Raw genomic sequence first — 27899 nt, forward strand, 5'->3', positions numbered from 1 at the left:
AGCAAAAGCTGCCAAAAATTAGGACGGAGCAACTTGCAATGCCCCTTACAAGAGCCATGCAGTACAGCATATTACAAACATAAGTCCCATTATTGGGGAGTGGGTGTCCCATAGTATTTGCTTATGCTTTCCCAGCAAAAGCTGCCAAAAATTAGGACACAGCAATTTGCAATGCCCCTTACAAGAGCCATGCAGTACAGTATATTACAAACATAAGTCCCATTATTGGGGAGTGGGTGTCCCATAGTATTTGCTTATGCTTTCCCAGCAAAAGCTGCCAAAAATTAGGATGGAGCAACTTGCAATGCCCCTTACAAGAGCCATGCAGTACAGCATATTACAAACATAAGTCCCATTATTGGGGAGTGGGTGTCCCATAGTATTTGCTTATGCTTTCCCAGCAAAAGCTGCCAAAAATTAGGACGGAGCAACTTGCAATGCCCCTTACAAGAGCCATGCAGTACAGCATATTACAAACATAAGTCCCATTATTGCGGAGTGGGTGTCCCATAGTATTTGCTTATGCTTTCCCAGCAAAAGCTGCCAAAAATTGGGACGGAGCAACTTGCAATGCCCCTTACAAGAGCCATGCAGTACAGCATATTACAAACATAAGTCCCATTATTGGAGAGTGGGTGTCCCATAGAATTTGCTTATCCTTTCCAAGCAAAAGCTGCCAAAAAATAGGACGGAGCAACTTGCAATGCCCTTTACAAGAGCCATGCAGTACAGCATATTACAAACATAAGTCCCATTATTGGGGAGTGGGTGTCCCACAGTATTTGCTTATGCTTTCCCAGCAAAAGCTGCCAAAAATTAGGATGGAGCAACTTGCAATGCCCCTTACAAGAGCCATGCAGTACAGCATATTACAAACATAAGCCCCATTATTGCGGAGTGGGTGTCCCATAGTATTTGCTTATGCTTTCCCAGCAAAAGCTGCCAAAAATTAGGACGGAGCAACTTGCAATGCCCCTTACAAGAGCCATGCAGTACAGCATATTACAAACATAAGTCCCATTATTGGGGAGTAGGTGTCCCATAGTATTTGCTTATGCTTTCCCAGTAAAAGCTGCCAAAAATTAGGACGGAGCAACTTGCAATGCCCCTTACAAGAGCCATGCAGTACAGCATATTACAAACATAAGTCCCATTATTGGGGAGTGGGTATCCCATAGTATTTGCTTATGCTTTCCCAGCAAAAGCTGCCAAAAATTAGGACGGAGCAACTTGCAATGCCCCTTACAAGAGCCATGCAGTACAGCATATTACAAACATAAGTCCCATTATTGGGGAGTGGGTGTCCCATAGTATTTGCTTATGCTTTCCCAGCAAAAGCTGCCAAAAATTAGGACGGAGCAATTTGCAATGCCCCTTACAAGAGCCATGCAGTACAGTATATTACAAACATAAGTCCCATTATTGGGGAGTGGGTGTCCCATAGTATTTGCTTATGCTTTCCCAGCAAAACCTGCCAAAAATTAGGATGGAGCAACTTGCAATGCCCCTTACAAGAGCCATGCAGTACAGCATATTACAAACATAAGTCCCATTATTGGGGAGTGGGTGTCCCATAGTATTTGCTTATGCTTTCCCAGCAAAAGCTGCCAAAAATTAGGACGGAGCAACTTGCAATGCCCCTTACAAGAGCCATGCAGTACAGCATATTACAAACATAAGTCCCATTATTGGGGAGTGGGTGTCCCATAGTAGTTGGTTATGCTTTCCCAGCAAAAGCTGCCAGAAATTAGGACGGAGCAACTTGCAATGCCCCTTACAAGAGCCATGCAGTACAGCATATTACAAACATAAGTCCCATTATTGGGGAGTGGGTGTTCCATAGTATTTGCTTATGCTTTCCCAGCAAAAGCTGCCAAAAATTAGGACGGAGCAACTTGCAATGCCCCTTACAAGAGCCATGCAGTACAGCATATTACAAACATAAGTCCCATTATTGGGGAGTGGGTGTCCCATAGTATTTGCTTATGATTTCCCAGCAAAAGCTGCCAAAAATTAGGACGGAGCAACTTGCAATGCCCCTTACAAGAGCCATGCAGTACAGCATATTACAAACATAAGTCCCATTATTGGGGAGTGGGTGTCCCATAGTATTTGCTTATGCTTTCCAAGCAAAAGCTGCCAAAAATTAGGATGGAGCAACTTGCAATGCCCCTTACAAGAGCCATGCAGTACAGCATATTACAAACATAAGTCCCATTATTGGGGAGTGGGTGTCCCATAGTATTTGCTTATGCTTTCCCAGCAAAAGCTGCCAAAAATTAGGACGGAGCAACTTGCAATGCCTTTTACAAGAGCCATGCAGTACAGCATATTACAAACATAAGTCCCATTATTGGAGAGTGGGTGTCCCATAGTATTTGCTTATGCTTTCCCAGCAAAAGCTGCCAAAAATTAGGACGGAGCAACTTGCAATGCCCCTTACAAGAGCCATGCAGTACAGCATATTACAGACATAAGTCCCATTATTGGGGAGTGGGTGTCCCATAGTATTTGCTTATGCTTTCCCAGCAAAAGCTGCCAAAAATTAGGACGGAGCAACTTGCAATGCCCCTTACAAGAGCCATGCAGTACAGCATATTACAAACATAAGTCCCATTATTGCGGAGTGGGTGTCCCATAGTATTTGCTTATGCTTTCCCAGCAAAAGCTGCCAAAAATTAGGACGGAGCAACTTGCAATGCCCCTTACAAGAGCCATGCAGTACAGCATATTACAAACATAAGTCCCATTATTGCGGAGTGGGTGTCCCATAGTATTTGCTTATGCTTTCCCAGCAAAAGCTGCCAAAAATTAGGACGAAGCAACTTGCAATGCCCCTTACAAGAGCCATGCAGTACAGCATATTACAAACATAAGTCCCATTATTGGAGAGTGGGTGTCCCATAGAATTTGCTTATGCTTTCCAAGCAAAAGCTGCCAAAAATTAGGACGGAGCAACTTGCAATGCCCCTTACAAGAGCCATGCAGTACAGCATATTACAAACATAAGTCCCATTATTGGAGAGTGGGTGTCCCATAGTATTTGCTTATGCTTTCCCAGCAAAAGCTGCCAAAAATTAGGACGGAGCAACTTGCAATGCCCCTTACAAGAGCCATGCAGTACAGCATATTACAGACCTAAGTCCCATTATTGGGGAGTGGGTGTCCCATAGTATTTGCTTATGCATTCCCAGCAAAAGCTGCCAAAAATTAGGACGGAGCAACTTGCAATGCCCCTTACAAGAGCCATGCAGTACAGCATATTACAAACATAAGTCCCATTATTGGGGAGTGGGTGTCCCATAGTATTTGCTTATGCTTTCCCAGCAAAAGCTGCCAGAAATTAGGACGGAGCAACTTGCAATGCCCCTTACAAGAGCCATGCAGTACAGCATATTACAAACATAAGTCCCATTATTGGGGAGTGGGTGTCCCATAGAATTTGCTTATGCTTTCCAAGCAAAAGCTGCCAAAAATTAGGACGGAGCAACTTGCAATGCCCCTTACAAGAGCCATGCAGTACAGCATATTACAAACATAAGTCCCATTATTGGGGAGTGGGTGTCCCATAGTATTTGCTTATGCTTTCCCAGCAAAAGCTGCCAAAAATTAGGACGGAGCAACTTGCAATGCCCCTTACAAGAGCCATGCAGTACAGCATATTACAGACATAAGTCCCATTATTGGGGAGTGGGTGTCCCATAGTATTTGCTTATGCTTTCCCAGCAAAAGCTGCCAAAAATTAGGACGGAGCAACTTGCAATGCCCCTTACAAGAGCCATGCAGTACAGCATATTACAAACATAAGTCCCATTATTGCGGAGTGGGTGTCCCATAGTATTTGCTTATGCTTTCCCAGCAAAAGCTGCCAAAAATTAGGACGGAGCAACTTGCAATGCCCCTTACAAGAGCCATGCAGTACAGCATATTACAAACATAAGTCCCATTATTGCGGAGTGGGTGTCCCATAGTATTTGCTTATGCTTTCCCAGCAAAAGCTGCCAAAAATTAGGATGGAGCAACTTGCAATGCCCCTTACAAGAGCCATGCAGTACAGCATATTACAAACATAAGTCCCATTATTGGAGAGTGGGTGTCCCATAGAATTTGCTTATCCTTTCCAAGCAAAAGCTGCCAAAAAATAGGACGGAGCAACTTGCAATGCCCCTTACAAGAGCCATGCAGTACAGCATATTACAAACATAAGTCCCATTATTGGGGAGTGGGTGTCCCATAGTATTTGCTTATGCTTTCCCAGCAAAAGCTGCCAAAAATTAGGACGGAGCAACTTGCAATGCCCCTTACAAGAGCCATGCAGTACAGCATATTACAAACATAAGCCCCATTATTGCGGAGTGGGTGTCCAATAGTATTTTCTTATGCTTTCCCAGCAAAAGCTGCCAAAAATTAGGACGGAGCAACTTGCAATGCCCCTTACAAGAGCCATGCAGTACAGCATATTACAAACATAAGTCCCATTATTGGGGAGTAGGTGTCCCATAGTATTTGCTTATGCTTTCCCAGTAAAAGCTGCCAAAAATTAGGACGGAGCAACTTGCAATGCCCCTTACAAGAGCCATGCAGTACAGCATATTACAAACATAAGTCCCATTATTGGGGAGTGGGTATCCCATAGTATTTGCTTATGCTTTCCCAGCAAAAGCTGCCAAAAATTAGGACGGAGCAACTTGCAATGCCCCTTACAAGAGCCATGCAGTACAGCATATTACAAACATAAGTCCCATTATTGGGGAGTGGGTGTCCCATAGTATTTGCTTATGCTTTCCCAGCAAAAGCTGCCAAAAATTAGGACGGAGCAATTTGCAATGCCCCTTACAAGAGCCATGCAGTACAGTATATTACAAACATAAGTCCCATTATTGGGGAGTGGGTGTCCCATAGTATTTGCTTATGCTTTCCCAGCAAAAGCTGCCAAAAATTAGGATGGAGCAACTTGCAATGCCCCTTACAAGAGCCATGCAGTACAGCATATTACAAACATAAGTCCCATTATTGGGGAGTGGGTGTCCCATAGTATTTGCTTATGCTTTCCCAGCAAAAGATGCCAAAAATTAGGACGGAGCAACTTGCAATGCCCCTTACAAGAGCCATGCAGTACAGCATATTACAAACATAAGTCCCATTATTGGGGAGTGGGTGTCCCATAGTAGTTGCTTATGCCTTCCCAGCAAAAGCTGCCAAAAATTAGGACGGAGCAACTTGCAATGCCCCTTACAAGAGCCATGCAGTACAGCATATTACAAACATAAGTCCCATTATTGGGGAGTGGGTGTCCCATAGTATTTGCTTATGATTTCCCAGCAAAAGCAGCCAAAAATTAGGACGGAGCAACTTGCAATGCCCCTTACAAGAGCCATGCAGTACAGCATATTACAAACATAAGTCCCATTATTGGGGAGTGGGTGTCCCATAGTATTTGCTTATGCTTTCCTAGCAAAAGCTGCCAAAAATTAGGACGGAGCAACTTGCAATGCCTTTTACAAGAGCCATGCAGTACAGCATATTACAAACATAAGTCCCATTATTGGAGAGTGGGTGTCCCATAGTATTTGCTTATGCTTTCCCAGCAAAAGCTGCCAAAAATTAGGACGGAGCATCTTGCAATGCCCCTTACAAGAGCCATGCAGTACAGCATATTACAGACATAAGTCCCATTATTGAGGAGTGGGTGTCCCATAGTATTTGCTTATGCTTTCCCAGCAAAAGCTGCCAAAAATTAGGACGGAGCAACTTGCAATGCCCCTTACAAGAGCCATGCAGTACAGCATATTACAAACATAAGTCCCATTATTGCGGAGTGGGTGTCCCATAGTATTTGCTTATGCTTTCCCAGCAAAAGCTGCCAAAAATTAGGACGGAGCAACTTGCAATGCCCCTTACAAGAGCCATGCAGTACAGCATATTACAAACATAAGTCCCATTATTGCGGAGTGGGTGTCCCATAGTATTTGCTTATGCTTTCCCAGCAAAAGCTGCCAAAAATTAGGATGGAGCAACTTGCAATGCCCCTTACAAGAGCCATGCAGTACAGCATATTACAAACATAAGTCCCATTATTGGAGAGTGGGTGTCCCATAGAATTTGCTTATGCTTTCCAAGCAAAAGCTGCCAAAAATTAGGACGGAGCAACTTGCAATGCCCCTTACAAGAGCCATGCAGTACAGCATATTACAAACATAAGTCCCATTATTGCGGAGTGGGTGTCCCATAGTATTTGCTTATGCTTTCCCAGCAAAAGCTGCCAAAAATTAGGACGGAGCAACTTGCAATGCCCCTTACAAGAGCCATGCAGTACAGCATATTACAAACATAAGTCCCATTATTGGAGAGTGGGTGTCCCATAGAATTTGCTTATGCTTTCCAAGCAAAAGCTGCCAAAAATTAGGACGGAGCAACTTGCAATGCCCCTTACAAGAGCCATGCAGTACAGCATATTACAAACATAAGTCCCATTATTGGGGAGTGGGTGTCCCATAGTATGTGCTTATGCTTTCCCAGCAAAAGCTGCCAAAAATTAGGATGGAGCAACTTGCAATGCCCCTTACAAGAGCCATGCAGTACAGCATATTACAAACATAAGTCCCATTATTGCGGAGTGGGTGTCCCATAGTATTTGCTTATGCTTTCCCTGCAAAAGCTGCCAAAAATTAGGACGGAGCAACTTGCAATGCCCCTTACAAGAGCCATGCAGTACAGCATATTACAAACATAAGTCCCATTATTGGGGAGTAGGTGTCCCATAGTATTTGCTTATGCTTTCCCAGTAAAAGCTGCCAAAAATTAGGACGGAGCAACTTGCAATGCCCCTTACAAGAGCCATGCAGTACAGCATATTACAAACATAAGTCCCATTATTGGGGAGTGGGTATCCCATAGTATTTGCTTATGCTTTCCCAGCAAAAGCTGCCAAAAATTAGGACGGAGCAACTTGCAATGCCCCTTACAAGAGCCATGCAGTACAGCATATTACAAACATAAGTCCCATTATTGGGGAGTGGGTGTCCCATAGTATTTGCTTATGCTTTCCCAGCAAAAGCTGCCAAAAATTAGGACGGAGCAATTTGCAATGCCCCTTACAAGAGCCATGCAGTACAGCATATTACAAACATAAGTCCCATTATTGGGGAGTGGGTGTCCCATAGTATGTGCTTATGCTTTCCCAGCAAAAGCTGCCAAAAATTAGGATGGAGCAACTTGCAATGCCCCTTACAAGAGCCATGCAGTACAGCATATTACAAACATAAGTCCCATTACTGGGGAGTGGGTGTCCCATAGTATTTGCTTATGCTTTCCCAGCAAAAGCTGCCAAAAATTAGGAGGGAGCAACTTGCAATGCCCCTTACAAGAGCCATGCAGTACAGCATATTACAAACATAAGTCCCATTATTGGGGAGTGGGTGTCCCATAGTATTTGCTTATGCTTTCCCAGCAAGAGCTGCCAAAAATTAGGACAGAGCAACTTGCAATGCCCCTTACAAGAGCCATGCAGTACAGCATATTACAAACATAAGTCCCATTATTGGGGAGTGGGTGTCCCATAGTATTTGCTTATGCTTTGCCAGCAAAAGCTGCCAAAAATTAGGACCGAGCAACTTGCAATGCCCCTTACAAGAGCCATGCAGTACAGCATATTACAAACATAAGTCCCATTATTGGGGAGTGGGTGTCCCATAGTATTTGCTTATGCTTTCCCAGCAAAAGCTGCCAAAAATTAGGACGGAGCAACTTGCAATGCCCCTTACAAGAGCCATGCAGTACAGCATATTACAAACATAAGTCCCATTATTGGAGAGTGGGTGTCCCATAGTATTTGCTTATGCTTTCCCAGCAAAAGCTGCCAAAAATTAGGACGGAGCAACTTGCAATGCCCCTTACAAGAGCCATGCAGTACAGCATATTACAGACATAAGTCCCATTATTGGGGAGTGGGTGTCCCATAGTATTTGCTTATGCTTTCCCAGCAAAAGCTGCCAAAAATTAGGACGAAGCAACTTGCAATGCCCCTTACAAGAGCCATGCAGTACAGCATATTACAAACATAAGTCCCATTATTGGAGAGTGGGTGTCCCATAGAATTTGCTTATGCTTTCCAAGCAAAAGCTGCCAAAAATTAGGACGGAGCAACTTGCAATGCCCCTTACAAGAGCCATGCAGTACAGCATATTACAAACATAAGTCCCATTATTGGAGAGTGGGTGTCCCATAGTATTTGCTTATGCTTTCCCAGCAAAAGCTGCCAAAAATTAGGACGGAGCAACTTGCAATGCCCCTTACAAGAGCCATGCAGAACAGCATATTACAGACCTAAGTCCCATTATTGGAGAGTGGGTGTCCCATAGTATTTGCTTATGCATTCCCAGCAAAAGCTGCCAAAAATTAGGACGGAGCAACTTGCAATGCCCCTTACAAGAGCCATGCAGTACAGCATATTACAAACATAAGTCCCATTATTGGGGAGTGGGTGTCCCATAGTATTTGCTTATGCTTTCCCAGCAAAAGCTGCCAGAAATTAGGACGGAGCAACTTGCAATGCCCCTTACAAGAGCCATGCAGTACAGCATATTACAAACATAAGTCCCATTATTGGGGAGTGGGTGTCCCATAGAATTTGCTTATGCTTTCCAAGCAAAAGCTGCCAAAAATTAGGACGGAGCAACTTGCAATGCCCCTTACAAGAGCTATGCAGTACAGCATATTACAAACATAAGTCCCATTATTGGGGAGTGGGTGTCCCATAGTATTTGCTTATGCTTTCCCAGCAAAAGCTGCCAAAAATTAGGACGGAGCAACTTGCAATGCCCCTTACAAGAGCCATGCAGTACAGCATATTACAGACATAAGTCCCATTATTGGGGAGTGGGTGTCCCATAGTATTTGCTTATGCTTTCCCAGCAAAAGCTGCCAAAAATTAGGACGGAGCAACTTGCAATGCCCCTTACAAGAGCCATGCAGTACAGCATATTACAAACATAAGTCCCATTATTGCGGAGTGGGTGTCCCATAGTATTTGCTTATGCTTTCCCAGCAAAAGCTGCCAAAAATTAGGACGGAGCAACTTGCAATGCCCCTTACAAGAGCCATGCAGTACAGCATATTACAAACATAAGTCCCATTATTGGGGAGTAGGTGTCCCATAGTATTTGCTTATGCTTTCCCAGTAAAAGCTGCCAAAAATTAGGACGGAGCAACTTGCAATGCCCCTTACAAGAGCCATGCAGTACAGCATATTACAAACATAAGTCCCATTATTGGGGAGTGGGTATCCCATAGTATTTGCTTATGCTTTCCCAGCAAAAGCTGCCAAAAATTAGGACGGAGCAACTTGCAATGCCCCTTACAAGAGCCATGCAGTACAGCATATTACAAACATAAGTCCCATTATTGGGGAGTGGGTGTCCCATAGTATTTGCTTATGCTTTCCCAGCAAAAGCTGCCAAAAATTAGGACGGAGCAATTTGCAATGCCCCTTACAAGAGCCATGCAGTACAGTATATTACAAACATAAGTCCCATTATTGGGGAGTCGGTGTCCCATAGTATTTGCTTATGCTTTCCCAGCAAAAGCTGCCAAAAATTAGGATGGAGCATCTTGCAATGCCCCTTACAAGAGCCATGCAGTACAGCATATTACAAACATAAGTCCCATTATTGGGGAGTGGGTGTCCCATAGTATTTGCTTATGCTTTCCCAGCAAAAGATGCCAAAAATTAGGACGGAGCAACTTGCAATGCCCCTTACAAGAGCCATGCAGTACAGCATATTACAAACATAAGTCCCATTATTGGGGAGTGGGTGTCCCATAGTAGTTGCTTATGCCTTCCCAGCAAAAGCTGCCAAAAATTAGGACGGAGCAACTTGCAATGCCCCTTACAAGAGCCATGCAGTACAGCATATTACAAACATAAGTCCCATTATTGGGGAGTGGGTGTCCCATAGTATTTGCTTATGATTTCCCAGCAAAAGCTGCCAAAAATTAGGACGGAGCAACTTGCAATGCCCCTTACAAGAGCCATGCAGTACAGCATATTACAAACATAAGTCCCATTATTGGGGAGTGGGTGTCCCATAGTATTTGCTTATGCTTTCCAAGCAAAAGCTGCCAAAAATTAGGATGGAGCAACTTGCAATGCCCCTTACAAGAGCCATGCAGTACAGCATATTACAAACATAAGTCCCATTATTGGGGAGTGGGTGTCCCATAGTATTTGCTTATGCTTTCCCAGCAAAAGCTGCCAAAAATTAGGACGGAGCAACTTGCAATGCCTTTTACAAGAGCCATGCAGTACAGCATATTACAAACATAAGTCCCATTATTGGAGAGTGGGTGTCCCATAGTATTTGCTTATGCTTTCCCAGCAAAAGCTGCCAAAAATTAGGACGGAGCATCTTGCAATGCCCCTTACAAGAGCCATGCAGTACAGCATATTACAGACATAAGTCCCATTATTGGGGAGTGGGTGTCCCATAGTATTTGCTTATGCTTTCCCAGCAAAAGCTGCCAAAAATTAGGACGGAGCAACTTGCAATGCCCCTTACAAGAGCCATGCAGTACAGCATATTACAAACATAAGTCCCATTATTGCGGAGTGGGTGTCCCATAGTATTTGCTTATGCTTTCCCAGCAAAAGCTGCCAAAAATTAGGACGGAGCAACTTGCAATGCCCCTTACAAGAGCCATGCAGTACAGCATATTACAAACATAAGTCCCATTATTGCGGAGTGGGTGTCCCATAGTATTTGCTTATGCTTTCCCAGCAAAAGCTGCCAAAAATTAGAACGGAGCAACTTGCAATGCCCCTTACAAGAGCCATGCAGTACAGCATATTACAAACATAAGTCCCATTATTGGAGAGTGGGTGTCCCATAGAATTTGCTTATGCTTTCCAAGCAAAAGCTGCCAAAAATTAGGACGGAGCAACTTGCAATGCCCCTTACAAGAGCCATGCAGTACAGCATATTACAAACATAAGTCCCATTATTGGAGAGTGGGTGTCCCATAGTATTTGCTTATGCTTTCCCAGCAAAAGCTGCCAAAAATTAGGACGGAGCAACTTGCAATGCCCCTTACAAGAGCCATGCAGTACAGCATATTACAGACATAAGTCCCATTATTGGGGAGTGGGTGTCCCATAGTATTTGCTTATGCTTTCCCAGCAAAAGCTGCCAAAAATTAGGACAGAGCAACTTGCAATGCCCCTTACAAGAGCCATGCAGTACAGCATATTACAAACATAAGTCCCATTATTGCGGAGTGGGTGTCCCATAGTATTTGCTTATGCTTTCCCTGCAAAAGCTGCCAAAAATTAGGACGGAGCAACTTGCAATGCCCCTTACAAGAGCCATGCAGTACAGCATATTACAAACATAAGTCCCATTATTGGGGAGTAGGTGTCCCATAGTATTTGCTTATGCTTTCCCAGTAAAAGCTGCCAAAAATTAGGACGGAGCAACTTGCAATGCCCCTTACAAGAGCCATGCAGTACAGCATATTACAAACATAAGTCCCATTATTGGGGAGTGGGTATCCCATAGTATTTGCTTATGCTTTCCCAGCAAAAGCTGCCAAAAATTAGGACGGAGCAACTTGCAATGCCCCTTACAAGAGCCATGCAGTACAGCATATTACAAACATAAGTCCCATTATTGGGGAGTGGGTGTCCCATAGTATTTGCTTATGCTTTCCCAGCAAAAGCTGCCAAAAATTAGGACGGAGCAATTTGCAATGCCCCTTACAAGAGCCATGCAGTACAGCATATTACAAACATAAGTCCCATTATTGGGGAGTGGGTGTCCCATAGTATGTGCTTATGCTTTCCCAGCAAAAGCTGCCAAAAATTAGGATGGAGCAACTTGCAATGCCCCTTACAAGAGCCATGCAGTACAGCATATTACAAACATAAGTCCCATTATTGGGGAGTGGGTGTCCCATAGTATTTGCTTATGCTTTCCCAGCAAAAGCTGCCAAAAATTAGGACGGAGCAACTTGCAATGCCCCTTACAAGAGCCATGCAGTACAGCATATTACAAACATAAGTCCCATTATTGGGGAGTGGGTGTCCCATAGTATTTGCTTATGCTTTCCCAGCAAGAGCTGCCAAAAATTAGGACAGAGCAACTTGCAATGCCCCTTACAAGAGCCATGCAGTACAGCATATTACAAACATAAGTCCCATTATTGGGGAGTGGGTGTCCCATAGTATTTGCTTATGCTTTGCCAGCAAAAGCTGCCAAAAATTAGGACCGAGCAACTTGCAATGCCCCTTACAAGAACCATGCAGTACAGCATATTACAAATATAAGTCCCATTATTGGGGAGTGGGTGTCCCATAGTATTTGCTTATGCTTTCCCAGCAAAAGCTGCAAAAAATTAGGATGGAGCAACTTGCAATGCCCCTTACAAGAGCCATGCAGTACAGCATATTACAAATATAAGTCCCATTATTGGGGAGTGGGTGTCCCATAGTATTTGTTTATGCCTTGCATGCAAAAGCTGCCAAAAATAAGGACGGAGGAACTTGCAATGCTGGCACCCTGGTGGTATAGTGGTGGTGGAGGCTGAGGATAAGGAGAAGAAGATTAAACAGCCGAAACGAGGAAGCGTATACCCATGTGTGGGTGTGAAGCGGTGCATGTGAATACACCTCCCGACGTAACACAGTGGATTTGACTTTATGTTACTCTTCTGTCATTTGGTGGTGATGAGAAGTCTGGCCCAATCCAGCCCTTGTTCATTTTGATAAGGGTCAGCTTGTCAGCATTGTCAGTTGACAGGCGAGTGCGCTTATCAGTTATAATTCCCCCAGCGGCACTAAAAACACGCTCCGATAACACGCTAGCGGCAGGGCAGGCCAGGACCTCCAAGGCGTACAGAGCCAGTTCATTCCAAGTGTCCAGCTTGGATACCCAATAATTAAAAGGCACAGAGGAATCACGGAGGACGCTGGTACGATCGGCAAGGTACTCCCTCACCATCTTTTGAAACTTTCCACTCCTTGTGAGAGTACCCCGCGCCTCAGGGCCTGTAAGCTGGGCGGGTGTCAGAAAACTGTCCCAGAACGTTGACAGTGTTCCCCTGCCTCTGCTGGATTGGAGTTGCTTCTCTCTCGCCTGTACGCCTTGGTTGGGCAACGAACTGTGACCTCTGCCGCTAGCGTGTTCAGATGGGAATTTTTTTTAAGAGTTCTGCAGCAAGGGCCTTCTGGTATTGCCCCATTTTTGTAAACCTCTCCACCTCAGGAATAAGAGAGTGAAAGTTCTCCTTGTAGCGGGGGTCTACAAGTGTCACCAACCAGTAATGACTGTCAACCAACATTTTGACAACGCGAGGGTCACGGTTAAGGCAGCGTAACATAAAGTCAGCCATGCGTGCCAGACTGGTAACGGGCAAGATTTCCGTGTCCTCACCAAGATGACGACTGACCATGCTCTCCTCCTCCTCCTCCTCTTCCTCCTCCCCCCTGTCCTCAGGCCACCCACGCTGAACCGACGGTATGACACTTGTACAGGTACTACCGTTTACAACGCATGATAGCAGCTCCTGTTCTTCCTCCTCCTCCTCCTCTCCCTCATTGTCCCCCAATGCACGTTGGGATGAGATGAGGCTGGGCTGTGTGTAATCGCCCGCTATGGCTTCTTGATCCATCTCATCATACTCTGACTGCAATGCCTCCTCTTTAATTCTCTGCAGAGAGCGTTGCAAAAGACAGACAAGTGGGATGCTGACACTAATGATGGCGTCATCGCCACTCACCATCTTGGTGGCCTCCTCAAAGTTTGTCAGGATGGTACATATGTCAGACATCCAGGTCCACTCCTGAGGTCTTATGTGTGGAGTCTGACCTGAATATCGACGGCCTTGTTGCAGCTGGTACTCCACAACTGCTCTCTTCTGCTCACAAATCCTTTGCAACATGTGGAGGGTAGAGTTCCAACGTGTGGGGACATCACACACCAGTCGGTGTGCCAGAAGCTGCAAACGCTGCTGCAACACAGCAAGGGTGGCGGAAGCTGTAGCCGACTTGCGAAAATGAGCTGACAGGTGGCGTACTTTCACGAGCAGATCTGGCAACTCGGGGTACGATTTAAGAAACCGCTGAACCACGAGGTTAGGCACATGAGCCAGGCATGGTACGTGTGTGATCTCACCTCGCCTCAGAGCCGCCACCAGGTTACGGCCATTGTCACACACGACCATGCCGGGATGTAGGTTCAGCGGTCTCAGCCACAGATCTGCCTGCTCTTTCACAGCTGTCCACAACTCACAAGCAGTGTGAGGTTTATCACCTAAGCTTATGAGTTTCAGTACAGCCTGTTGCCGCTTGGCGGAGGCAGTACTGCAATGCTTCCAGCTTGTAACTGATGTGGTGATATCTGAGATGGAGGCTGAACATGAGGAGGAGGAGGAGGATGCGCAGGAGCTGTACACTGTGGGGGCAACTCTGACTGACATAGGGCCCGCAATCCTCGGTGTGGGGAGGATGTGTTCCATCCCAAGGTCCGACTGGGTCCCGGCTTCCACTATGTTTACCCAGTGTGCCGTCAGAGAGATGTACCATCCCTGGCCACAAGCACTTGTCCACGTGTCCGTTGTCAGGTGGACTCTCCCAGTAACTGCGTTGTTGAGGGCACGGCAGATGCTTTGGGACACGTGCTTGTGTAGTGCGGGGCTGGCACACCGGGCAAAATAGTGTCGGCTGGGGACCGAGTACCGAGGGACGGCCACCGCCATAAGATTGCGGAAGGATTCCGTCTCCACCAGCCTAAAAGGCAGCATTTCCAATGCAAGCAGTCGTGAAATGTGCGAATTTAGGAATGTGGCCTGTGGGGCGTTAGCTGCGAATTTCCGCTTTCGTTCAAAGGTCTGGGATATGGACAATTGAACGCTGCGGTGGGACGTGGACGTGGACGTTGATGCTGTTTCTTGAGAAACTGCCATAACAAGTGAAGACTGAGAGGAGGGGGCATCTTTACATGCAGTATGGACAGGGGATTGCCTTGCACACACAACAGGGGGTTCTATTGCACGCACAACAGTGGAAGAAGCAGTGGTGACACCCGCTGACACTGGTCGTGGACCCTGGGTTTCGCCCCACAAAGTCGGGTGCTTTGCTGCTATGTGCCTGATCATGCTGGTGGTGGTCAGGCTGGTAGTTTTGTCACCTCTGCTGATGCTGGCATGGCAGGTGGAACATATGGCCTTTTTGGGGTTATCAGCAGAGTCTTTAAAAAAATTCCAGACTCTGGAAGACCTACCGCTTGTACTGGCAACGTCCCTCGTGTTGGTGTTACGGGGAAGGTTGCCTGCCTTCTGTCTGCGGCCACCACACTGCTTCTTCCTGCCTGTTGGGGTACTCTGCCTCCCTCCCCCTGTGTGCTGCTGGCCTTACTCTGCATGTCCTCCTTCCACGTTGGGTCAGTTACTAGATCATCCACCACCTCCTCCTCTTCCACTTGCGCACCACGATCCTCCTCCTCACTTCCTGGCAATTGTGTCTCGTCATCGTCCACCTCTTGTGACAGATTGCCAACGTCGACTTCCTGTGGCAGTGGCTGTTCAAATATTTGGGCATCGCAACATGGGATCTCCTCTTCCACCACTTCAAGCGTATCAGGCGAGGGGCCCAAATATGGAAATGGACTAGTGAACAGCTCTTCAGAGTGTCCAAGTGTGGGATCACTTGCTGTCTGACGACACTCGGCATGGTGGGAGAAAGGAGCATCAGGGTGAGGAGGAGTATGCAGTCGAGACTCACGGCTACTAAGAGTTGACCGTGTGGAAGACAGACCGGAGGTGGTGGTGCCCAGGTAACTTAAAGTATTAACTGCTATCCAATTAATAACCTGTTCAAACTGATCAGTTCTCAATACTGGTGTTGTTCTGTGCTTCCCTAGTAATTCGGTCAAGAAGTGGGAGCGAGAAGATGTGGCTGTTGGTTGTGGCACATTTTCACCTTGGCCACGGCCCCATCCTCTGCACGAACCATCACCAGAACGTCCACTTCCACGTCCCTTGCCACGCGCCTTGCCCATTGTAAATGAAGTAAAATAGCTTACACTTGCACTATCAATGGAAAGAGGGTAATAAAGAGTAGATTAGAACAGTGGAAGAGGAAAACCACAGTTATTGTTTACTGGGGTATACCACACTTTTTTAAATAGAGATATTTGCGGCTGAACAGTGAGCGACACACTCAAACTGCTTTTTTTTTAGATACCAAAGGCCCAAAACTGGATAGTACAGCGATTTGACCGTGGAACTGCGAAACCACACTGGGATGTCGGGCCTACACAAGACTATTTTCAACAGATATATTTTTGTGTCACAACAGTCAGGAGACACTACTGTTTTTCTTTACGGAAAAAAATACCAAAAGCTGAATAATAGAGATTTTTTACCGTGGGATGGCAAAACCACAGTTATTTGGGTATACCACACTTTTTTAAATAGAGATATTTGCGGCTGAACAGTGAGCGACACACTCAAACTGCTTTTTTTTTAGATACCAAAGGCCCAAAACTGGATAGTACAGCGATTTGACCTGTGAAACTGCGAAACCACACTGGGATGTCGGGCCTACACAAGATTATTTTCAACAGATATATTTTTGTGTCACAACAGTCAGGAGACACTACTGTTTTTCTTTACGGAAAAAACTACCAAAAGCTGAATAATAGAGATTTTTTACCGTGGGATGGAAAAACCACAGTTATTGTTTACTGGGGTATACCACACTTTTTTAAATAGAGATATTTGCTGCTGAACAGTGAGCGACACACTCAAACTGCTTTTTTTTTAGATACCAAAGGCCCAAAACTGGATAGTACAGCGATTTGACCGTGGAACTGCGAAACCACACTGGGATGTCGGGCCTACACAAGACTATTTTCAACAGATATATTTTTGTGTCACAACAGTCAGGAGACACTACTGTTTTTCTTTACGGAAAAAACTACCAAAAGCTGAATAATAGAGATTTTTTACCGTGGGATGGCAAAACCACAGTTATTTGGGTATACCACACTTTTTTAAATAGAGATATTTGCGGCTGAACAGTGAGCGACACACTCAAACTGCTTTTTTTTTAGATACCAAAGGCCCAAAACTGGATAGTACAGCGATTTGACCTGTGAAACTGCGAAACCACACTGGGATGTTGGGCCTACACAAGATTATTTTCAACAGATATATTTTTGTGTCACAACAGTCAGGAGACACTACTGTTTTTCTTTACGGAAAAAACTACCAAAAGCTGAATAATAGAGATTTTTTACCGTGGGATGGAAAAACCACAGTTATTGTTTACTGGGGTATACCACACTTTTTTAAATAGAGATATTTGCTGCTGAACAGTGAGCGACACACTCAAACTGCTTTTTTCTTAGATACCAAAGGCCCAAAACTGGATAGTACAGCGATTTGACTGTGGAACTGCGAAACCACACTGGGATGTCGGGCCTACACAAGACTATTTTCAACAGATATATTTTTGTGTCACAACAGTCAGGAGACACTACTGTTTTTCTTTACGGAAAAAACTACCAAAAGCTGAATAATAGAGATTTTTTACCGTGGGATGGCAAAACCACAGTTATTTGGGTATACCACACTTTTTTAAATAGAGATATTTGCGGCTGAACAGTGAGCGACACACTCAAACTGCTTTTTTTTTAGATACCAAAGGCCCAAAACTGGATAGTACAGCGATTTGACCTGTGAAACTGCGAAACCACACTGGGATGTCGGGCCTACACAAGATTATTTTCAACAGGTATATTTTTGTGTCACAACAGTCAGGAGACACTACTGTTTTTCTTTACGGAAAAAACTACCAAAAGCTGAATAATAGAGATTTTTTACCGTGGGATGGCAAGACCACAGTTATTGTTTACTGGGGTATACCACACTTTTTTAAATAGAGATATTTGCGGCTGAACAGTGAGCGACACACTCAAACTGCTTTTTTTTTAGATACCAAAGGCCCAAAACTGGATAGTACAGCGATTTGACCGTGGAACTGCGAAACCACACTGGGATGTCGGGCCTACACAAGACTATTTTCAACAGATATATTTTTGTGTCACAACACTCAGGAGACACTACTGTTTTTCTTTACGGAAAAAACTACCAAAAGCTGAATAATAGAGATTTTTTACCGTGGGATGGCAAAACCACAGTTATTTGGGTATACCACACTTTTTTAAATAGAGATATTTGCGGCTGAACAGTGAGCGACACACTCAAACTGCTTTTTTTTTAGATACCAAAGGCCCAAAACTGGATAGTACAGCGATTTGACCCGTGGAGCTGCGAAACCACACTGGGATGTCGGGCCTACACAAGACTATTTTCAACAGATATATTTTTGTGTCGCAACAGTCAGGAGACACTACTGTTTTTCTTTACGGAAAAAACTACCAAAACCTAAATAATAGAGATTTTTTACCGTGGGATGGCAAAACCACAGTTATTGTTTACTGGGGTATACCACGCTTTTTTAAATAGAGATATTTGCGGCTGAACAGTGAGCAACACACTCAAACTGTTTTTTTTTAGATACAAATGGCCCAAAATGGATAATACAGAGGTTTGAACCGTGGAAGTGCAAAACAACATTTCTGTTTCTCTAGCCTACACCAGACTATTTTCAACAGTTATATTTGTGTCTGAAAAATCAGAGACACGCTTTTTTTGGGGGGCGGGGGACACACCAAAAGGTTAATAAGATGGGTATTTGTACAGTGTGAAGGAGGAAAAAAAAAGGAGGATTTAGATGAAAAAAAAAGGATTTTTCCTGGCCCCCGACGCCTGGTGCTAAGTCCAGCAATTTCAGCAACAGGAGCACCCAGGACTGTAATGCAGCGTTTGCTGGTATGACCACTGTGTCTCCTATACAGCCTGCCTGCCTGGTATCTGGGATGAATATTAGTCCTGAAAAGGACTGTTTGTTTGTTCTGGCAGCCTTTACAGACCCTACACTAACTATTTCGCAGTTTACATCTCTCCCTAAATCAGCAGCGCTGTCCCTACACTGACTGAGTCCAAGATGGCGGTGCCCCGTTTTAAATACTCGAGGTGACGCTGTGCGGCCAGCCAATCACTGTAATGCTCACAACCAACATGGCTGCAGCATTACAGTGACTGGCTGGCAATCCCTGCATGTTCATTGGCTCTGTAAAGAGCGCCAAACATGCAGGGCGGAGACCCGAGCTCCCGCCCGAGTAACCCGGAAATGCTCGGTGCTTCCCGAACATCCCGAGTAGCGTGATGCTCGGGCGAGTACCGAGCAGTGTCGAGCATGTTCGCTCAACACTAGTGAGGATACATTAGGTGAGGGTAGAGCTGGTCGTGCAGCGGTGGTTACTGCAGTTTGTAGGCTTGTCGGAAGAGGTGAGTCTTCAGGTTTCTTTTGTAGGTTTCCACGGTCGGCGAGAGTCTGATGTGTTGGGGTAGAGAGTTCCAGAGTAGGGGGGATGCACGGGAGAAATCTTGTATACGATTGTGGGAGGAGGAGATAAGAGGGGAGTAGAGAAGGAGATCTTGTGAGGATCGGAGGTTGCGTGCAGGTAAGTACCAGGAGACTAGGTCACAGATGTATGGGGGAGACAGGTTGTGGATGGCTTTGTATGCCATGGTTAGAGTTTTGAACTGGATTCTCTGGGCAATGGGGAGCCAGTGAAGAGATTGACAGAGAGGAGAGGCCGGGGAATAGCGGGGGTACAGGTGAATTAGTCGAGCAGCAGAGTTTAGGATAGATTGGAGAGGCGTAAGAGTGTTCTAAGGGAGGCCACGGAGCAGGAGGTTGCAGTAGTCGAGGCGGGATATGATGAGGGCATGCACTAGTGTTTTTGAAGAGTCTTTGCTGAGGAATGCAAGGATCCAGGAGATGTTTTTGAGTTGGAGTCGGCAGGAAGTGGAAAGGGCTTGGATATGTGGCTTGAAGGAGAGATCAGAGTCCAGGGTTACTCCAAGGCAGCGAGCTTGTGGGACTGGGGAGAGTGAACAGCCATTGATGTTGATGGCTAGGTCAGATGGGGGATGTGAATGAGAGGGTGGAAAGATGATGAACTCTGTTTTATCCATGTTGAGTTTTAGAAATCTGTCAGAGAAGAAGGATGACATGGCGGACAGACATTGTGGGATTTTGGTTAGTAGGGAGGAGATATCGGGTCCAGAGAGGTAGATCTGTGTGTCGTCAGCATAGAGGTGATACTGAAAACAGTGAGACTTTATGAGCTGTCCCAGGCCAAAGGTGTAGATGGAGAAGAGCAGAGATCCTAGAATTGAACCTTGGGGGACACCGACAGATAGGGGGCGAGATGAGGAGGTGGTGCGTGAGTGGGAGACGCTGAATGTCCTGTCTGTTAAGTATGAGAAGATCCAAGATAGAGCCAAGTCCGTGATGCCAAGAGATGAGAGAATCTGGAGTAAGAGGGAATGGTCCACTGTGTCAAAGGCAGATGACAGGTCCAGAAGGAGGAGGATGGAGTAGTGTCGCTTGGATTTGGAATTTAGTAGGTCATTGGTGACTTTGGTCAGGGCAGTTTCAGTCGAGTGATGTGGTCGGAAGCCAGATTGCTGGCGGTCGAAGAGGGAGCAGGAGGAGAGGTGGGAGGACAGTTCAAGGTGGACATGTTGTTCTAGTAGTTTTGAGGCAAAGGGGAGGAGTGATATGGGGCGGTAGCTAGTCAGAGAGGAAGGGTCAAGGGAGGGCTTTATGAGGATGGGTGTGATTGCGGCATGTTTGAAACCTGAGGGGAAGACACCGGTTGTTATTGACAGATTGAAGAGGTGGGTTAGGGTTGGGATGAAGACTGTGGTAAGGTTAATGATGAGGTGGGATGGATTGTTTCAAGTTCGCAGGTGGTGAGGTGTGATTTGGAGAGTAAAGAGGAGACTTGACCTTCTGTAATGGTGGAGAAGTGGGGTTTGGAGGAGGAGGGTTGAATAGATATGAGGAGGGGTTGTGTGGACGTTAGGCAAAAGTTTTGTCTAATGGAGTCAATCTTCTGTTTGAAGAATGAGGCAAAGTCGTCGGCTGAGATGAGAGAAGAGGGAGGAGGTGCTGGGGGACGAAGGAGAGAGTTGAAAGTGTTAAATAGCTGTTTAGGGTTGTGAGATAGGGAGGATATGAGAGATGAGAAGTAGGTTTATTTTGCTGTAGTGAGTGCAGACTTGAAATTAGTGAGGGATTGCTTGAATGCGATGAAGTGCTCGATGGAGTGAGACCTTTTCCATCTCCGCTCCGCAACCCTGGAGGCCCGGCGCAGTTCTTTAGTAAGTTTAGTGTGCCAGGGTTGCCTGTTGAATGTGCGAGATGTGGTGTGTGTGAGAGGGGCGATCGAGTCTAGAGCTGCAGCTATTGTGGTGTTATATGAAGCAGCAGCAACATCTGCATCATGTAAGGAATTTATGTCTGTAAGAGAGAGGAGGGATTCAGAGAGTGAGCGTAAGTCAAGGTGTTTGAGATTTCTGCGAGGGTATGCAAGTTTGTGGAGTGGGGAATGTTGCCCCGGGGAGGAGAGAGAAGAGAATGTAAGTAGGCTGTGATCAGAGAGAGGGAGAGTTGAGTTAGAGAGGTTAGATAGGGAACAGAGGTGGGTGAAGATGAGGTCCAATGTGTGGCCATCTTTGTGGGTGGATGTGGAAGACCATTGAGTGAGTCCGAAGGAGGAAATGAGGGATAGGAACTTAGAGACAGACGAGTGGGAAGTGTTAATGGGGATGTTGAAGTCACCCATTATGATAGTGGGGATGTCAGTGGAGAGGAAGTGAAGCAGCCAGGTGGTGAAGTGGTCTAAGAAGGTGGTGGCTTGCCCTGGGGGTCGGTAAACGACGGCCAGTTGGAAGTTGGAGGGGGAATAGATGCGCACACAGTGCACCTCAAAAGAGGGGAGTGTAACGGAGGGTGGCAGTGGGTTTGGGTGAAAGCGCAATGTTCTCATAGGAGAAAACCTACGCCTCCGCCATGATTGCCGTTGGGGCGGGGGGTGTGGGAAAGATGGAATCCGCCATATGAAAGTGCAGCTGGGGAGGCTGTGTCAGAGGGGGTGAGCCAGGTTTCAGTGATGGCGAGGAAGGAAAGTTTGTTTGTATTGAAAAGATCGTGGATGAAGGAAAGTTTGTTGCAGACAGAGCGAGCGTTCCATAGAGCTCCTGTTAGAGCAACTAAGGGAGTGGGGATTGGTTGGATGGGTATGACGTTAGAAGGGTTGCGACAGTTTGTGGAAGGTCGTGGATAGGAGGAAGAAGTAACTGTGGGGATATGGCGAGGAGGACCAGGATTTGGAGAGATATCTCAAGCAGTGAGGAGGAGCAGAGAAAGTGTTAGCAGGTGGGAGCAAGAGAGAGCATGAGGTGGCTGTCTGTGTTTGGAGATCCAGGATTGAATTATTAGGAATAATTTGGAGGAGGAGGTGAGATGAATGGGGAGGATGGAGGGAGAGATGAATAGATTCTTACTAGGTGTAGGGATTTGAGGGGTTACTAGAAAGTGGAGGACTATAGAGGAAAAAGTGAGAGCTAACAGAAACATAGTTAAAAGAGAGTAAGTGGTCAAAGTGTTGGTTACCTGACTCCTGCCCTGACTAACTGCCTCTGAAATAACTGCCACTTTTCTCCGAAGCCACTTTGCACAAGAAGACACGTGCACCCCTTACAGAGCTTCTAAATATATAGGGCACATTAAACTATCAGGTGAAGGGCATTGTGGGAGCTGAATATGGCTAAATTAGCAGCTGGTAGTCTCACCAAGAGATGGCTGGGTGATCAAACACAGAGCTAGGACTCTAGTCACTGCAGTTTAGCACCTCTAAAAATCAGATAAGATCTATAGTGGGGAAGGGACAGACATATGTGAGTACTGAATGGAGTGGGACAGATAAAGCAGAGAAGTTATGCAGAGCATGTACCATTGAGGTGAATCAGCAAACCAGAGCATTAGATTACAGCAGACACAGCAAGCAGAGAAGTTATGCAGAGCATGTACCAGTGAAGTGAATCAGCAAAGCAGAGCATAAGATTACAGCAGACACAGCAAGCAGAGAAGTTATGCAGAGCATGTACCAGTAAGGTTATTCCACTGCGACCTCCACCACTCTTCCAAGGGGCATAGATATTGTTTTTTTATTTTACTGCGACCTCCACCACTCTTAAAAGGGGCATTCATATTGTCTTTTTATTCCACTGTGACCTGCACGTCTCTTCAAAGGGGCATTGATATTGTCTTTTTATTTAATTGGAACCTCCACCACTCTTCCAAGGGGCATTGATATTGTCTTTTTATTCCACTGTAACCTCCACCATTCTTCCAAGGGGCATTGATATTGTCTTTTTATTCCACTGCGACCTCCGCCACTCTTCCAAAGGGCATTGATATTGTCTTTTTTTCCACTGTAACCTCCACCACTGTTCTAAGAGGCATTAAAACAGTCTTGTTAAGCTACTGTGACCTCCACGTCTCTTCCAAGGGGCATTAAAACAGTATGGTGAACCAATGTGTACTCCACAGCTCTTCCAACACGCATTGATATTGTCTTTTTATTTCACTGTAACTTCCACCACTCTTTCAAGGGGCATTGATATTGTTTTTTATCCCACTGTGACCTCCACCACTCTTACAAGGGGCATTAAAACCGTCTTGTTAAGCTACTGTGACCTCCAAGTCTCTTCCACAGCGCATTAAAACCGTCTGGTGAAACTGCTCTGAGCTCCACAGCTCTTCCAAGGGGCACTGACAATGTCTTTTTATTCCATTGTAACCTTCTGCACTTTTCCAAGTGCATTGATATTGTCTTTTTATTCCTCTGCGACGTCCACGACTCTTCCAAGGGGCTATAATACCGTCTTGTTAAGCTACTGTGACCTCCAAGTTTCTTACACAGGGCATTGATATTGTCTTTTTATTCCAATGTAACCTCCACCACTCTTCCAAGGGGCATTGATATTGTCTTTTTAATCCACTGCGACCTCCATCACTATTCCAAGAAGCATTGAAACTGTCTTGTTAAGCTACTGTGACCTCCACGTCTATTCCACGGTGCATTAAAACATTCTGGTTAAACCACTGTGAACTCCACAGCTCTTCCAATGGGCATTGTTATTGTCTTTTTTTTCCACTCTAACCTCCACCACTCTTCCAAGGGGCATTGATATTGTCTTTTTATTTTACTGCGACCTCCACCACTCTTCCAAGGGGCATTGATATCATTTTTTTATTCCACTGCGACCTCCACCAGTCCCCCAAGAGGCATTAAAACCTTCTTGTTAAGCTACTGTGACCTACACGTCTCTTCCACGGGGCATTGATATTGTCTTTTTATTTAACTGTAAGCTCCACCACTGTTCCAAGGGGCATTGATATTGTCTTTTTATTCCACTGTAACCTCCATCACTCTTCCAAGGGCATTGGTATTGTCTTTTTATGCAACTGTAACCTCCACCACTCTTCCAAGGGCCATTGATATTGTCTTTTTATTCCACTGCGACCTCCACCACTCTTCCAAGGGGCATTCATATTGTCTTTTTAATCCACTGCGACCTCCACCACTCTTCCAAGGGGTATTAAAACCGTCTTTTTAAGCTACTGTCACCTCCATGTCCCTTTCAAGGGGCATTAAAACCGTCAATTTAAACCACTCTGAACTCCACAGATCTTGCAAGGGGCATTGATATTGTCTTTTTATTCCAATGTAACCTCCAGCACTCTTCCAAGGAGCATTGATATTGTCTTTTTATTCCACTGCAACTTCCAACTCTCTTCCAACGGGCATTGAAACCGTCTTGTTAAGCTACTGTGACCTCCACTTCTCTTTCACGGGGCATTGATATTGTCTTTTTATTCCACTGGGAACTTCACCACTCTTCCAAGTGGCATTGATATTGTCTTTTTAATCCACTGCGACCTCCACCACTCTTCCAAGGGGCATTAAAACAGTATTGTTAAGCTACTGTGACCTCCACGTCTCTCCCAAGGTGCATTAAAACCGTCAATTTAAACCACTCTAAACTCCACAGCTCTTGCAAGAGGCATTGATATTGTCTTTTTACTCCACTGTAACCTACAGCACTCTTTCAAGGGGCATTGATATTGTCTTTTTACTCCAGTGTAACCTACAGCACTCTTTCAAGAGGCATTGATATTGTCTTTTTATTCCACTACGACTTCCACCAATGTCCCAAGGTGCATTAAAAACATCTTGTTTAGCTGCTGTAAAGTCCATGTCTATTCCACGGGGCATTGATATTGTCTTGTTATTCCACTGTATCCTCCACCACTCTTCCAAGGGGTATTGATATTGTCTTTTTATGCCACCGCGACTTCCACCTCTCTTCTAAGGGACATTGATATTGTCTTTTTAATCCTCTGCGACCTCCACCACTCTTCCAAGAGGCATTAAAACAGTCTTGTTAAGCTACTGTGACCTCCATATCTCTTCCAAGGGGCATTAAAACAGTCTGGTTAAACCACTCTGAACTCCACAGCTCTTCCAAGGAGCATTGATATTGTCTTTTTATTCCACTGCAACCTCCACCATTCTTAAAAGGGGTATTGATATTGTCTTTTTAATGCACTGCGACCTCCACCACACTTCCAAGGGGCATTAAAACCATCTGGTTAAACGACGTTGAACTCCATAGCTCTTTCAAGAGGCATTGATATTGTCTTTTTATTTCACTGTAACCTCCACCACTCTTTCAAGGGTCATTGATATTGTCTTTTTATTCCACTGCGACCTCTACCACTCTTCCAAGGGGCATTAAAACTGTCTTGTTAAGCTACTGAGACCTCCACGTGTCTTCCACGGGGCATTGATATTGTCTTTTTAATCCACTGTGACTTCCACCACTTTTCCAAGGGGCATTAAAACTGTCTTGTTAATCTACTGTGACCTCCACGTCTCTTCCAAGGGGCAATAAAACCATCTGGTTAAACCATTCTGAACTCCACAGCTCTTTCAAGGGGTATTGGTATTGTCTTTTTATTCCACTCTAACCTTCCCCACTTTTCCAAGGGGCATTGACATTGTTTTTTTATTCCACTACGACCTCCAAATTTCTTCCAAGGGGCATTGATATTGTCTTTTTATTCCACTGCCACCTCCACCATTCTTCCAAGGGGCATTGATATTGTCTTTTTAATCCACTGCGACCTCCACATCACTTCCAATGGGCATTAAAACTGTCTGGTTAAACCACTCGGAACTCCACAGCTCTTCCAAGGGGCGTTGGTATTGTCTTTTTATTCCACTCTAACCTCCACCACTCTTCCAATGGGCATTGACATTGTCTTTTTATTCCACTGCGACCTCCACCATTCTTCCAAGGGGCATTAAAACTGTCTTGTTAAGCTACAGTGACATCCACATCTCTTCCTCGGGGCATTGATATTGTCTTTAAATCCCACTGTAACCTCCACCACTCTACAAAGGGGCATTGATATTGTATTTTTATTCCACTGCGACATCCACCACTCTTCCAAATCGCATTGATATTGTCTTTTTAATCCACTGTGACCTCCACCACTCTTCCAAAGGGCATTAAAACCATCTTGTTAAGCTACTGTGACCTCCACGTCTCTTCCACGGGGCATTGATATTGTCTTTTTATTCCACTGTGACCTCCACCACTCTTCCTCGGGGCATTGATATTGTCTTTTTAATCCACTGCAACCTCCACCACTCTTTCATGTGGCATTAAAACCGTCTTGTTAAGCTTCTGTGAACTCCACGTCTTTTGCAACTGGCATTAAAACCGTATGGTTAAACCAATCTGAACTCCACAGATCTTCCAAGGGGCATTGATATTGTCTTTTTATTCCACTGTATCCTCCATCTCTCTTCCAAGGGGCATTGATATTGATTTTTATTCCACTGCGACCTCCACCACTCCTCCAAGGGGCATTAAAACCGTCTTGTTAAGCTACTGTGACCTCCATGTCTTTTCCACAAGGCATTGATATTGTCTTTTTATTCCACTGGAACCTCCAACACTCTTCCAAGGTGCATTGATATTGTCTTTTTATTCCACTGAGACTTCAACAACTCCTTCAAGGAGCATTGACATTTTCTTTTTAATACATTTTGACCTCCACCACTCTTCCAAGGGGCATTAAAACAGTCTTGTTAATCTACTGTGACCTCCATGTCTCTTCCAAGGGGCATTAAAACCGTCAATTTAAACCACTCTCAACTCCACAGCTCTTGCAAGGGGCTTTGATATTGTTTTTTGTTCCACTGTAACCTCCAGCACTCTTCTAAGGGGCATTGATATTGTCTTTTTATTCCACTGCAACTTTCACCTCTCTTCCAAGGGACATTAAAACCGTCTTGTTAAGCTACTGTGACATCCACGTCTCTTTCACGGGGCATTGATATTGTCTTTTTATTCCACTGTAAACTCCACCACTCTCCCAAGGGGCATTGATATTTTCTTTTTAATCCACTGCGACCTCCACCACTCTTCCAAGGAACATTGATATTGTCTTTTTTTTCCACTGTAACCTCCACCACTCTTCTAAAGGGCATTGATATTTTCTTTTTATTCCACTGCGACCTCCACCACTCTTCCAAGGGGCATCGATAATGTCTTTTTAATCCACTGCGACCTCCACCACTCTTCCAAGGGGCATTAAAACCGTCAAGTTAAACCACTCTGAACTCCACAGCTCTTGCAAGAGGCATTGATATTGTCTTTTTATTCCACTGTAACCTCCACCACTCTTCCAAGGGGCATTGATTTTGTCTTTTTAATCCACTGCGACCTACATGTCTCTTCCAAGAAGCATTAAAACCGTCTTGTTTAGCTACTTTGACCTCCATGTCTATTCCACGGTGCCTTAAAACCTTCTGGTTAAACGACTGTGAACTCCACAGCTCTTCCAA

The sequence above is a fragment of the Phyllobates terribilis genome, unplaced genomic scaffold, assembly GCF_046119375.1.
Source record: "Phyllobates terribilis strain yellow unplaced genomic scaffold, ASM4611937v1 Scaffold_89__1_contigs__length_6337102, whole genome shotgun sequence".
In the NCBI taxonomy this organism is placed as follows: Eukaryota; Metazoa; Chordata; class Amphibia; order Anura; family Dendrobatidae; genus Phyllobates; species Phyllobates terribilis.